We start from the raw sequence: 14,438 nt of genomic DNA, 5'->3' as shown, positions 1-14,438 counted from the left end.
TAAATAACTCACTATATTTTATCTGTGTCACATACATTAGGACAAAAAATAATAGTTATTGGGCCCGTGCGTAAGAGAGTTTATGCCCAAGTATAATATATAATATTCAACATTGGGACTTTCTTGAATACTATATATTATATTTATATTTATTATTATATTTCTATTTTCTATTCTATTCTATCTATCATAAAAGAGAGTTTAAAAATTGCGTAAAAATACTATAAATCATGATAATTGACAACATAATATATTTAAAAAATATTGTATGTGGTAGTCTTATTATGCCTTAAATAGCGTCAAAGAAAGTACAGGTTTGTGATAAACAAACTTATTCCTTTATCCACGCAAACAATCGCTTTCAAAAACTACGATTATTAACCCCAAAACATACCATTTATATTATTGGGCCCGTGCACATTGTTTAAGTATACCCTTTTTTATATTTTCTGTCCAAATTAAATATATATTTTTATTATATTTCAACACAAATTATTTTAATTTCTACGGAAAACACGTATCAAGCTTAATTTAAGTACCCATTTTTTAAAGAAATCAACCCATTTAACTCGACTCACATATTTTTATTTTTTTTCGTCTTTCTTCTTCTTTTTTTCAATACCCAAAACTTCAAAGCTTGTTATCTGAGTCCAATAGAGACATTTATATCAAGGAAATAACATTTAGTGTAGGTACATTTGCTTTAATCTTTATTGCGATACGATTTTTTTAAAAAAATAAATCATTTTCCGAATTTTCTTTTAATTTTACAGGTGTACTCCGATCCAGTGATAATAATTCTAGAAAGAAAGCAATTTAAATGATAGAGCGGAAAGGAATGTGGTCGATAATTTAGACCAAATTCAATATTAATGATGGAAATAAAAAAAGATAAACGGAAATAAAATATTGAAAATCAATATTAAATATTTTATATATAGATATATGCGGCAATTTCTGATAGGCTGGCAATGCAGAAAATAAATTATCATGATATGAAATGGAAAAAGTCAGAAAACATGCTGATCGCATGTTTAAGAAATAAAAAAGTGTTAATCATGTCGATTTATCAATAATTTTGTGTTGCAACTTGGAACTACTAGATGTACTATTTAATTAAGTAATATTGTTTATCAATAATTTTGTGTTGCAACTTGGAACTACTAGATGTACTATTTAATTAAGTAATATTGTTTATCAATAATTTTGTGTTGCAACTTGGAACTACTAGATGTACTATTTAATTAAGTAATATTGTTTATCAATAATTTTGTGTTGCAACTTGGAACTACTAGATGTACTATTTAATTAAGTAATATTGTTTATCAATAATTTTGTGTTGCAACTTGGAACTACTAGATGTACTATTTAATTAAGTAATATTGAAAAATCTGTAAATATCATCAGTATTATGATCTCCTCCCTTGAATAAGGGAAAGACGAATCCACATGATGTTTGACATTTGCTTTTTTTATTTTTTCCAATATCTTTTGAACATTATATGACCATTTTCCTCCAAAGACTTTATCAACTCCTTCAAATTAAGGGTTAGTGTAGCATGTTTAGTCCCTTAATTACTGATATAATCTGAATCTACTTCTTATGATATTTGATTAAGCACATTTAATTTTCGATTACTTGAAATGGGCATATTTCTAATCTCTTTGCTGATGAATAATCACAAATTTGTTGAAGTATTAACCAAATGTTTTACCATGTAATCACCAAATATTATGTTAAACGTGTATCGTTGCTCCATATTTGAGAGTAATGTACTTTTAAAAGTTGTCTAAATATATCTATAGCATATTTCCTGTACAAATGGATAAAAAGGGTACATTCTAATTATAATCGAAGATAAAATGTGTTGAGTCATATATTAGAAAAATCAAAATCAACTTACTTATAATTGAGGGACCAAAAATACTATTATCCCTTGAAATTATCATTTTCCTATGAAGGGAATACTTTTCTATTATGAAAAAAATAATTCTACTATCTCTATTATTTTGGACACATGTATGGATGGGTTCCCTCACTTGCTCTTCACCAACTAATTATATTTACAGATAACAACATTAAGTTTCATAGGGGACACGACAAATTATTTTTTGAATATCCAAAAATTAGTTAACCAAATTAAATGCTTCAAATGCCAGCTCATTATAAATTTTTTCATTCAGAGCTCATATTAGAGCCCCGGCTAAATTTGAATCATGCACTACAGGACTCATTTTGGGGGTGGGGGGCATTCGAGGATGACGTTGTTAACAAAATTCTTTTCATACCCAAAGCTCGAACCCGAAACCTCTAATTAAGAATGAAGCAGTTCCACCACTGCCACAACCATGTCGGTAACTCAATAACTCATTAGCTGTGCGACACCATAACTTTGACAATATGTAACATCATAGTAATCTTTTTTCTGCTCATTGATAAATATGATTTGATATTAAATTTTACACGATTATCTTGGCTAGCTGATTACTAAGGTTTTTTTTTTTTGGGTGGAGTTCTCTTTAACTTTCATGAAAAGGAAATATTTTTTTACAATTGTCAATTTCTTATTTGTTTATGGAGAGGATATGAGTAGGCCTAGATAAGATATATATATCTACCAACAATCTTAATAATCAATTGGTCGACTAGTTAATTTTTAAATGATACAACCTAACATATTTACTCTAACATTTCGTCCAATTTTTTATTTTTTTTTGAGAACGTTAAAATACATTCTAATGGAAATTCTAATTTTAGGAAGTCTTTTGCTATTTCAAATCATGTTATACTGTAATCACACACACACAAAAAAGATAAATAAATATATTTATATTCAAGAAATATAAATATCTGCATAATTATTGCTACTTCATTAATATAGTACAGACGAAAAGCTAAGATCTAGTGTTTTCCCATGTCCAAAATCAGATATATTTTCCATAAAAGTTTCATCATTAATATTATTTTTTAAATTTTATATTAATTTTTATCCTAGGGATAAATCCATTAAGCTTCGCGTAAGGAATTCTAAAACAAAAAATATAATTAAGCTGGTAGTGTTATTAATAAGCTCACAACAAATTACACTAAATAAAATTAATTAACCAAAAATTATAAACAAAAAAAACAATGAAACTATAGACTCTAACACCTAATCTCTCCCAAGGAAGCTCTTCTGAATCTGATTTTATACTTTACAAAGACTTCTCTCAGTGAGAGAAAAAAAAAAAACTAAAAATGTAATTATTATCATGCTCCTTCAATTCCATGCATTAACTACTATAGTCGGACCAGTAAATCTCAAATATATTCGATCATTTTATGGAAGAAGGCCGATGTAGGGGACTGCAGCAACATAGTTCCTTTCAGCGGGAGATGAATGATTTTGTGAGAAAACAGTACCAACAGCTTCAATAAAAACAATAATGAACTCAAACACCAATTCCATAATTCCTATACACATTTCCAACCTTTGAATCACCATAAATATAATTATATTCTCGATCGAATGTATGTATATTATTCTTCTCTCCTCTTTCTATTTTCCGCGTTTTCGCTATCTCTTTCGTTCAATTATAAGATGTACGTGCTGTTCTATTTATAGTTTCCAAAGATACAACGATGATTATATTCGTACAAGATATTAGCAAAATATGGCTTTTGGAAACCCCCAAGAGTCGGGGAATATAAAATTAAATAATAATTGTAGCAATAATGACATGGAACAACCATCGATTTTGTTTTTCTCTTCTCTCACACTCAAATTATTACATAGGAAATTTTTCACATTTTGTTCCTTAAATAATTAATATGTTTTGATTTTGGTCCTTGTAGTTCCTGGTTAAGCGTATTTAACTTTTATTTAGTTAAAATGTGTACTTTTTGATTCATTTACTTGTGCATCTTCACAAATTTCATGAACTTTTAAGTGTTAAATCATGAAATTACTGATGTGTTATGCATGCTAAATTTATATTGTTACTCCAGATTTGAAGATAATATAAACTCTAGAAAAAGTTTAAATACATATATTTTCTATCATGGGACCAAAAAGTACATTTTAGTAAGTTAGGGGTGTGCTTTGAATATGTTCAACAATTAAGGCATAAAAGGTGCAATTTGAATATATTAAAGCTCATTTGATATAAGAGATAAGAAATAATTAATCTCACGATTAATTTTAGGATGAGTTTATCTCATGTTTGATTTGAATAAAGTCGTGAGATAATTTATTCCGAGATTAGTTATCCTAGAATTGTAATATTATATTTATCACATATTAATTAAGGATATACTAACAATTTTGAAATAACTGATCCAAAAATAATTAATCTCAAAATAACTTATTCTCCAAAACCAAACGAGCAAGGGATCAAAGTGCAATTATTCTAATATATATGTAAATAGATTGAGGAGAGATTAGATGTGAATGGTTTCAACTTGCAGATATGAATGAGATTGAGACCCTTTTCTATTATTATTTTTATACATTGACAACCTTATCCATGTATCGTGTTGGCATTGAATTAACGATATATAATTATAAATCAACAATTAGCATTAAAAGGGCTTTTTTTAATATATATATTAGAAAGGAAAAAAAAATGTCGTATATATATATTAACATTCAACAGTGATCTACGTTAAATAATGAAATTGATTGTTAGTTTTAAGTTTGGACAATTAAATGTTGTCATAGATGCTTGTCCGTAGGACTGTCTCCCACTCCCATAGAGGCTTATCTTCAAGAGTTAAATTTGAAGATTTTAGTATTTTTATCGATGAACTAGTTACAGTTATTCACGTATATGTTTATAATCATTATTTGTATATAAATATTGTATTCAATTGAAACTAAAGTAACATGTACCTCTGAACAATTGGATTAGTAGAAGATTCTGAATGATTGAGTTAGGTAGTTGACAAGCATATTGATTAATTTTTACTTAATTAATCTGAACTTTTAATTAGAATTTACTATATCATGTTGGCATTAGTTTAAGTTATTTTTGGTGAAGAGACACTAATTCGTTCTGGATATTATACTATAGTATGTCTCTTCAGAGGTTGCAAGTGCTTTGACGCAATTTTATTTGATCCTTAGAATCTTTTTTAGATTAGCACTGCTTGTTGATTAAGATTAATGAAAGGGACAATAGAGATTTATATAATACTTCATGTCCTTGCACACCAAACTAAGCATGTTCAAGACATATCCAAATTAATTGCACTTCCCATTAATTAAATTTAGAGAAGCCGACCGATAATTGGTTACTTTATTGAATCTTTTTACTGTAATGTGGAATTATCGGTAATTAATCGTTAATTCGTTGCTAAAAGAATTCCTAACTAATTGAATTTTCTTTTAATCCATTGCTAATTTATACACTACATCAAAAATGATATTTAGAAGCACTTAATCAACGACAATAACTTAATTGTCATTAAATATATATCTTTAGTAGCAATTAATATTTTTTATAAATGTCCTTAGAGTTTTTAGCAACATTATTTTTATTATAGTAATAGCTAAATATAAGATTAGCGTGAAATATTTGTTATATAATTACAAAATTTTATTTGTCTGGGAAACACCAGACGAGGTAGGACTCGACTTATAATAGTATTTGAAATAAAAGACAACTTGGGATTATATTATTTTTCTGACACTGTGCTTTATGAGGTACGTTCCTTATTCCTAGCTAGGCCCGTCTTTTGCTGTTTGCAGCAAATGAGTAAATACAGTTAACTATTTTATCGCTAAATTATTCGAATCTAACAAAATTTTATGATATTTTATTGCTATTAATTAATTCATTACTAATAAATTTTATTATTTAGCTATAAAAATTGATTGTTATCATTTTTTTTTTTGTAAATAGTGATTATTGGTGAATGGATATGATTTATTTTGACTGTGAATGTTTCGGGTGGAAGAAGATGAGAGGGCATAAGTTGGATAAGCCAATATAATTTTTCTAAAACACTATTAAAAATTATTTCTAAGTTATAAACATATGTAATTTCTTTTACATATCAACTTACAATAAGAGATTATATCTGCACAATCAAGAAAATAAAGAAATTTAATGGTAAAACGTTGGATATTTGAATGTGGTCGAAAGTCTAGATCAAGTTCAATCATCAATGTTATAGGGGGAAAGGGAAGAAAAGAAATAAATATTAAAAATTATTTGGAAAGGGACTTATTGAAAAATATCACCAACCTCCGAGGGGAATACATAAATTGAGTCAACTACACTATGCAGAAAATAGATATGAAATGGAAAAAGATATAATAATTATAATAATAATAATAATAATAATAATAATAATAATAATAATAATAATAATAATAATAATAATAATAATAATAATAATAATAATAATAATAATAATAATAATAATAATAATAATAATAATAATAATAATAATAATAATAATAATAATAATAATAATAATAATAATAATAATAATAATAATAATAATAATAATAATAATAATAATAATAATAATAATAATAATAATAATAATAATAATAATAATAATAATAATAATAATAATAATAATAATAATAATAATAATAATAATAATAATAATAATAATAATAATAATAATAATAATAATAATAATAATAATAATAATAATAATAATAATAATAATAATAATAATAATAATAATAATAATAATAATAATAATAATAATAATAATAATAATAATAATAATAATAATAATAATAATAATAATAATAATAATAATAATAATAATAATAATAATAATAATAATAATAATAATAATAATAATAATAATAATAATAATAATAATAATAATAATAATAATAATAATAATAATAATAATAATAATAATAAAATAAAAATAAATAAATAAATAAAAACAAGGCAATTGGCAACATGCAGATCACATGTTCAAGTTTTTTGTGGACAGAAGCTAATTATAAGAAATAAAAGAAGTCTTATTATTTTTTTGGTAAAAAATTAAAAAATCTTAATCATGTCCATCTATTTATAATGTTTGTTAACTACTTTCTCTGTCACAAATTATCAATCGTAATTTTCTTTAAATAAATACCTTAAATTATTTATCATTTTAAAAGTTTAAAATAATTTATTTATTTTTCTATCTTATCCTTACAGGTAATTGTTGACTACAAACATATCGGCCAACTAAACGGCATTCTCGTAGCAATTGGGGTTATGAATTTTCGGTTTATGGGGTAGTATGGGATCCGTAGTCGAAGAGTAAATCACCCGTTTGATAATAAAGTAAATATATCTAATTGAACAAAATTTATATCTTACGATATAAATAAGAGTGAAATGAAAATTTTAAAAATCAGTAGCTAATATTTCTTGCCGTATATGCAAAAGAGAAATACAATAAATATTAATAAATTCACAACAAATTACATTAAATATAAATAATTTATTTAAAAGTATAAAAAAAAAAAAGGAAGGAAGGAACTAAAACGCAGTTGTACGTCATTGCTCTTTTTCATGCATTAATAACTTTTAGTCGGACCAATAAATCTCGAATATATACTGAATTGGTTTCATGGAAGAAGGCCGATGTAGGGAGTTGTGGCATCATAGTTCCTGTCGATTAGAGATGAATCATTTTGTGAGATAACAGTACCCACAGCTTCTACAAACACAACAAAAAACTCAAACACCAATTTCACCATTTCAATGCACATTTCTAACCTTTGAATCACCATTAATGTATTTTTCTTTTTCTTCTCCTTTTTCTATTTTCCGCGTCTTTATTTATTTTCTCTTTTGTCTAATTCCAGTATCTGTTCTATTTATAGTTTCCAAAAATTACACAACCATGACTTGAAGAACAAATAAATCCTCACTTAAATTTGGCTTTTGGAATCACCCAAAAGACAGATAGTCTATAGTACAATAGTAGTGACATGGAACAACTTTATATTTCTCTCTCAAATCATACATAGGAATTTTTTTCACTTTTAGTCCCTTGAATGTTTAGTAACAAATTTTAATTGTGGTCCTCATAATTTTTGGATAAATGAGTAGCTTTAAATCCATTTACTTGTGCTAAACTGTTGAATTACCAACGTGTTATGCTCTATATTTGAAGGTGATCGATCACTACTAAAAAATAGGATTTAGCAATTTTATAGCTAAAATAGCATTGTTAATTCTATTTAGCGACAATTTTTTATTAGCTACAAGTGATTTAGCGATGAAGTTCATAGCTAATTCTATTTAGTGACTTATTTTTATTAGCTACGAGCGAAATAGCGATGAGCTTTTAATCTTTTTTTAGTAGTAAATACAGTTCAAATATCACATATTTATCTATGAAGAGACCAAAACTATTAAATTTTGGATGTGCAGTGTACTTACTCAAATAAATTAATATGATAGAGATCAAAATCATTTACTCATATAAAATTAAGGGATCAAAATGCAATTATTCTAATATGTTAAGGGTCAAAAGAGCAATTATTTTAATATACATATAAAGGACAATTTTGGAAGATAGATTGATGAGAGATGACTGATGAGATTTGAATGGTTTAACTAGTCGATGAATGTGATCGAGACCCTTTACTATTATTATTCACACAGCCAGGGCGGATCTATGCTTTGGGAAATAAGGCTTTTGCTTTAGGCTCTCAAATTTTTATCAAGAATAAATTAGGTATTAAATTTTTTATAGAAAAAATTAATTATTTATGATAAAAAGTATATTTTAAAAAATATATATTATTTTACCCATTTAACCTTTTTTGTACTTTGTTAAAAATAACAATTAATAATGAAAAGTGTTGAACGAAGTGAATTAGAAATTCTTTTTTATTTCTTTTAAATTTAGTTTCAAACATTACTACAAACATATTAAAATGGGATATACCAAGTCATCAACTTTTTGAGTCAAATTCTATGATTCTAACTCTTATCTTTATTTAATATTTGTCAACTTATTACTTATAGAATTATGTTAACAATTCATATAATAATTGCCTCACTGAAAGATGTTTTTCAATGTTGAATTGATAAAATCTTATCTAAAACTAATAGCTGAAAAAATAATATTAAATACTAATTTTCATCTAAATAGTGTAAGAAAAATAATTTTTGAATAAATATAAATATAAAGTTTTTTTATATTCTAGGCCTCCAATAATGTTGAGCCGCCCCTGCACACAACCCTATCCATCTATATATCATGCATGTTGGCAATAAAATTAATAAATAAAGATATGTAATAAACCAACGTAGCATTATTTATATATATATATATATATAGAGAGAGAGAGAGAGAGGCGATTTAGAATTTTAATTTGATGAGTTAAAAATTTATGTTCTTAGTTGTATCGACGTACGCATTGCACTCTTGCAATCACTTGTCCAAAATTTGATATTTGTCGAAACTAATTAAAGTTCATATTCTCTGATCATTGGTTTAGTAGAAAATTCTAATTGATTGAGTTAGCTAGCTGACAAGCTTAGTGATTAATTTTCACCAAATCTGAACTTTTAAACTAGCTACACGTTGGCATTGTTTAAGTTTTTTTTTTTTTTTTTTTGGGTGAGGAGGCAATATTTCGATCTAGATATACTATGTCTCTTCAAAGGTTGCAACTTGGAAGTGCTTTGAGGTTGTTTTTTTTTAGACAATTTGATCTTAGAATCTTTTTACATATATTACTTACATTAACTAAGGTGAGGGCCGTGGGGATTAATATAATGCTTCATTTGTAGCACCTAGAAAGAAAAAATTCAAGAAAATGACTAAAAAAAAAGAAAGGGGAAAGCTACACATTTTATATTTTTTAGCATATATATATACTAGAAGGGCATGGCCCGTGCTTAGCACGGGCCCAACATTTTATATTTTTAATGGTGGATCTTTACATCATCATTTGGAGGTGCAAGATAGGAGTTCAATTAAAAGAAAAATGAAAAAGTAGCACATGAAAAATAATGACCTGATATTACAAAAGCTCGATAAAGTTGCAACACAATTATAAGCATTTAAAGATGTGTTGATGTAGAAGTATGCCAAATAAGTACATAAAAGTTTACTTATAAGAATATCTTCATTGGAACAAAATAACTTAAACAATGACTGATAAAATTATTCATCCGATCATAAGGATCTTAGATAGAGCTTGTATTGGGTTGCCTCTCTTAGTGGTGCTTGAGGACTACGATCTCGATTAGAGAGGCAACCCAATTCAAGCTCAGTAGTCGGAACTACTATATTAACAATCCAAAGGAGGGTATAGTACTAACAGTTGAATGTTTACTCAAATTTTCAGCAGTTCTAAGATAAACAGAAAAATTATGAATTACTTTGATGATAACCCTCTTCTTTTTCATTTTGTAATTGTCTGCTAACTTGTAGAATAGATGGAATCACACTTGGAAAAACAATGAATTTCAATTATGAAGTTTTGAAGGTTCACTCTAGCATATCTCATATATATGACACTAAAATTTCAGGAAAAGGCCAACCAAAATTCTCAAATGGTAACCACCTAGTAAGGAGTAATCTCTACTACACACTGAAAAGTATTGGTTAAGATTGCCTTCACAAGAAGAGGATTCAATGTTTAAATTTCATAGATTCATCCTTTAGGTTCTTACAACGGAAAACATTACTCTCTTTAAATCACATATGGGTCATGTATCGGGTCGAAGATAATCGACACAATTGAACCCATCAAGCTTATGCTTTGTCTGCCACTATTTCCAGACATAAATTTTAATGAATATAGCAATACATGTAAATATTAACATCATAAGCAACAATCGAATCAATTATAAAGTGGTAATACCAATAATTTGTCTATGCAAGTCAAATTTCTAGATAACAAATGAGACAACACTTACATGTGGATAGAAGTGCAACCACACTTGAGATTGATACCTGCAATTTCTAATGAACAAAGTACAAACACCTGATCCAAAAAAATAAGTACAATCAAGTTTATGTAATTCGATAAACAGCACACAAATCTAACAGCAAAGGAACAAACAAAAATAATAGTTATGAAATTGTTGGGGGAAAACTTACATCTATTATTTTTAGAAAAAAGCTCTACCAATATGTTCACTTTTCAACTTGATCACCTCTGTCAACAATAACATATCCAGTATAGTCCCACATCTTGATTGCCTCTATCAAATAGAGATATGTTTTCATTCGACACTTAAAAATCCAAATGAACCAGAAGGAAAAATCAGCAAGTAAGAAATTGAATTATCTTTCGTGAAAGGTTTAATTAACAAAATTGACTAAAGTAGTTCTTGCATATAGATCAAGGATTGATCATAATTTTCTTGTGAGTTGCAGAGACTCGCACACAAAGGGATAATCATGTTCATCCATGTCATTACAGACATACAGAACAGCAAAGTTGTGAACTTCCACAACGATCTTGTATCATGAATTTGTGGATGCACTCCTCCTTGTTCTTTTGGTAATAATCTTGACTGAAGAGTTGCTTTTCTTCTAAAAGCTTTCCATTCATCAAAAATATCTATATTCTTAATAAATAAAGGTATCAATAACTCAACTAATAAGATAACTCTTGTATTGGTAATGTGACTTTTCTTATGTGCCTTTGATTCAAACCACATGTTCTAGACTTCTTAATATAGGTTAATTCTCTTTCAAAAATAATTGAGATGGCATCAGGCGGTCAGGGTATAAAACTCAAAGGATTGTTATCGTGGCAAACTTCCAGCAAGACAATTAAGGAACATAATAACAAAAGAGCTATCATGAGCATAATAAGAGTGTAATTCTCTCCAGAAATCCCAATAAACTTAATTTATCAAGAACAAACACAAAAACAAAGAAAGATTCATAAACATAATAAAGAAGCCTGAAGTAATAACTGAAAATTATCCTAAGATAGAGCAAGTTAATAAAACAATGCATAATGATGACTCGACAATCATAAATAAGAGAGAACAAAGAACCCGACCTGTATATTTCAGTAAATATTTCATCAGGTATAACAAAACTAAAGGCCAAAATGAGACATTAGGATTATTTGCTAAGGAGACCTATGACTGTGAGGATTCTCTATTTGGTTAACATGTTCTACTAATGTTTAGATTGCAAATGAAGTATCTTACATGTTAAGGAAAAAACTTAAAAGAAGCATATTCCAGAAGCTCTAGTATAGTCTAGTACATTTTGGAAGATATTTGAGTTTAACAATATCTCAGGTTGTTGTAATCATCTATTAGGTTGCTTTTTCTATTGCAATTTGACACAGATTTATGAATTTATGGCATTTTGTGGTGTACTAATTTTCCTATGTTCATCAAAGAGTGAGAAATAACTTTTTGAAGTGTAGATTCATATTCACTTTGTCAACTTGGATGTCCACCAAATGGAGATATGTTGCATAATTTCAAAGATCATTTGATATGCATGTCAAGTATTGAAGCAACATTGCCTAAAAGCTCTAAGCCAATTACAAGTAATACTTTTTAGGTCAATAACATGGTATTGTCTTTTGTCTTTCATTTCCAGTTTATGAGATTAATTTTCTACTCTTTGTTGATGTTCTGTTGTTTACTGTGTATGTGCATTTGTACCTATTTATTTGTATTTTGCTTTGTATGATATTGTTTAGATACTGAGTTTTAAGACACCATAAACTAATATCTTGGCAAGATATAAAGAATTTAGCTATATGCATTTTCTTGTGTCTTTATTTCTTACTCTTTTCTTTCAGGAGGATATAGATTATTAGGATTTGGGTAGGTTAGCAACAAATCCTAATAACTTGGATATAGATTATTGAATAGTGGAATAATCAGTTACCTTTTATTTGTCTATAATGTACACAATAACTTGGATTTGGGTAGGTTAGCAACAACCCAATATCTCACGGATCGAATTACAAGCAATGTTAAATTTATCTGTGACACGGATTTGAAACTACGTATAGATATCCTCACAGTGGTTTCTATTGCAGGCAAGAAATTTTGTATTAACGGTAAAAAATGGACTTGAAAGTAACATACTTACACTATGATCTATTCTCGAATGGAGGTATCCATCCAAGCTGTAGTAGAGCTTAGAATTTTGCCATATAAAGAGACTTTCAAAATCTCTCATGTCATTCCGCTTTTTGTTCTCTTTTTGAAGGAACAGGGAGGAATCACCAAAGCAAGAAGTACAAAGCATTTACATGAATGATGATACTGCAGGAGAAATCACCACATTCCAAATTATTTATTTACATGAATGACTATATTGTAGAAAAAAATCTATAAATTCTACAAGCATTGCTCTAAACTACAGTAGAAATTTGTAAGATGCAATATTGAGACCAAAGTACATAAAATTTTGAAGTATAGGCTGAATCAGTTTTAAAATATCACACATAAAGTAGAAAAAGTTCTAAAACAACAATGACAGAGAACTAACAGATACTTATACTTGAGCAGAAGCGTGTGTTCGTCAGTTTCACCGTCTTTAAAATCTAAATTTCAAAATTGTTAATGTCCAACGATATAACAACTCACCGCAGTAAGATAGAAAGCATATTACTAATTTGTTAAAACTGGTTTCCAACTCGGTCAAGTTCCAATGGCAACAAAATATTTTCTATTAAGTAAAATGGTTCTTTATTAGTAGTTCTACTAACAAAATAATGCCTCGATAGTTCCTGGTCAAGGGCAAATATGAAATTCAAATGGAACAAAACGATAAACGTAATCCAATTGCGACAATATAATAATAGCTCAAGTAACTTATCAATTTTTGCACTACTAAATAAACTGAGAACATATGACTCCTCCCGAAGTAGCAGTAATAGCAACGATCCTTACCAATTTTGCAGTACCATGGCTGCTCCGATAGGATCCCCTTTTTTCTGTTAGTTAGATCAAATCAACAAAACTCCAGCTTACAACACCTAGATGTGTGTGTTCTTTCATCTATATATCTACAATATCAGCAAATCAAATATAAGAAGAGATGGCTTATATAAGTAACGAAATTGGTGCTCGAAATCTAAATTGATGTATCAACATTCTCTAATAACATATGAGAACAAAGAAATTATATTACTCATTAGAATACAAAACCAAGAGTATTTTGTAAATGCCTTCAGAATATTTGGATTTATCAAGTAGTACTTGCTTAATGAAATGGACTCAAATAAAATATAACTTACATTACATTCCATGGAAAATGTTTTCTTAGAAAACAAGTTGATTTTTGACTTATTTTCTCATGTTTGGTTGGTGAGTAGAAAATATTTTCCGAAAAAGATTTTTAGTGTTTGATTTATGAATGAAAAATGTTTTTGAAAAATTTCTTTTATTTTTACTAGAGTAGAAAATAATTGTTGAAATTGAAAATATTTTTTAAAAACAAACTTAATTTTTTTTGGGGGTGGGGTGGGGGGTGGGGG

The 14,438-nt window shown here is 27.5% G+C and overlaps 1 long non-coding RNA gene across 2 annotated transcripts; it reads right to left on the bottom strand.

The window, feature by feature from the left end:
- Positions 1-9,966: 9,966 nt before the first annotated feature.
- Positions 9,967-14,168, bottom strand: LOC107060383 (uncharacterized). Of its 2 annotated transcripts, XR_001473306.1 has the most exons (4): positions 13,852-14,168; positions 13,046-13,221; positions 11,072-11,175; positions 9,967-10,955 (listed from the first exon to the last, which is right to left on the bottom strand). It is a non-coding gene; the product is annotated as an uncharacterized lncRNA (long non-coding RNA). The 2 variants fall into 2 exon arrangements; XR_001473305.1 differs by having other exon boundaries at positions 11,072-13,221.
- Positions 14,169-14,438: the final 270 nt, after the last annotated feature.

This window comes from Solanum tuberosum, unplaced genomic scaffold (genome assembly GCF_000226075.1).
Source record: "Solanum tuberosum cultivar DM 1-3 516 R44 unplaced genomic scaffold, SolTub_3.0 scf00073, whole genome shotgun sequence".
NCBI classification, from domain to species: domain Eukaryota; kingdom Viridiplantae; phylum Streptophyta; class Magnoliopsida; order Solanales; family Solanaceae; genus Solanum; species Solanum tuberosum.
Note: the sequence above shows the minus strand (reverse complement) of the source record. Positions and strands in the feature narration are given on the sequence as shown.